Source organism: Aplysia californica, unplaced genomic scaffold, assembly GCF_000002075.1.
Source record: "Aplysia californica isolate F4 #8 unplaced genomic scaffold, AplCal3.0 scaffold01006, whole genome shotgun sequence".
In the NCBI taxonomy this organism is placed as follows: domain Eukaryota; kingdom Metazoa; phylum Mollusca; class Gastropoda; order Aplysiida; family Aplysiidae; genus Aplysia; species Aplysia californica.
The window spans coordinates 139,805-141,403 of record NW_004798276.1 but is presented as its reverse complement, the minus strand read 5'-3'; positions in this window follow the sequence as shown (position 1 = coordinate 141,403).

Below are 1,599 nucleotides of genomic sequence, written 5' to 3'. Positions count from 1 at the left end.
CTTCATCAGGAACATAATAACAAAACCACACACATACACACGTACATACATACACGCGCATACACACGCACGCACGTACACGTGCAAGCACGCGCGCACACACACACACACACACACACACACACACACACACACACACACGCACGCACGTACACGTGCACGCACACACACATACATACTTACACACACACACACACACACACAAATATACACATAAACATACACAAACGCACAAGTATATTATGTGTGTGTGTTTACATATTATTAGTGTGTGTGTGTGTGTGTGTGTGTGTGTGTGTGTGTGTGTGTGTGTGTGTGTGTGTGTGTGTGTGTGTGTGTACATGTGTGTGAATGTGTCTGTGTGTGTATGTGTGTGTGTGCGTGTGAAAACGATGAAGTCGATCTAAGAGCGTGTGTCTCTATTATAATTTATCTATGAGTGCAAAAACACATTATGCATAATTGTTACATATTATTAGGTTTGTAATTTATTTAAGGTGGAAAAGGAGGTCAGATGGGGGTAGAGGTCATTTGCCTTAACTTTATTTGCTTCTACGTGTTGGCAATATCGTGCAATCAATCATTAAATCAATTCTTGCACAAACCATTAACTAAAAAAATCAAAAAGAAATCTTCCTCCTTAATGTAATTATCAATGTCATCATAATTCATCATTAATTATTTGTTCGTAAGTAACATTTTACAGTTTGGAAAAAAAAAACCCAAAAAAAACACTGTAAGAAAAGAACACTTGCTGTGAAATTTCAAAGCCTGTAGGGTCAATCATATTTATTATATTTTATTTTTTTACTTAGAAGGCTTAATCTGGGACAGAACATTTTTTTATCGTTAAATAAAGCAAAATCGTCGTAATCATCGTTGCAAATAATATAAGCACTCTTACACTATCGCATTAATCTATAATCCCTGTTGCTGTCAAGGTCAGGTTCAGAGTGGGGTCAAGTTCGGTGCAGACGAGTAAAGAAGTTGCGGTGGGCTTTTCGCCAGCAAATGGAGGGGTGATAGGGTGAAAACTCTCCCGTCACGGAACTTTGATCTCGCTCTTTCGTGATAACAAAGTCTGAAGTTTCGAGGTCGATGTTGCATCATCTGAAGCGGACTGTACCATGCCATGATGTATGGGTTTTACACCCCCTTCCACACTTACTTACTTCACTTTTTTCTTCCGCTTGTACCAGTGGGTGTCGCGGGGAGACACAGGCGTCTGTCTGAAGCAAGGCGAATGGCCTGTAGGAGGGACATCCCGTGAGCTCTGAGGGTGTCTGCCACAGATTCACTCCTTCGTCGCCTTGGTCTTCCTCTGGCTCTCCTTCCAGAATATTTGAATGTTGTATGCTCTCAGAGCTACACAAGTTTATTAAAGAAACGGGACCGACTAATGTAATGCGTACCTCCGACACCTGTTTAAACAGTGTCTTAACTGGAAGCTGAACTCGAATCTCGACCTTCTCTGTCAAGCATTCTGTGCTATCAAGTCACAACAATACTGTTTTTGGTGTTTAGACTTAGGCTATCCACTGAGGAGAGACGTTGCTTACATGTAAATCCCTCTTCCACCCCTCCACTCTCTGTCTGTCT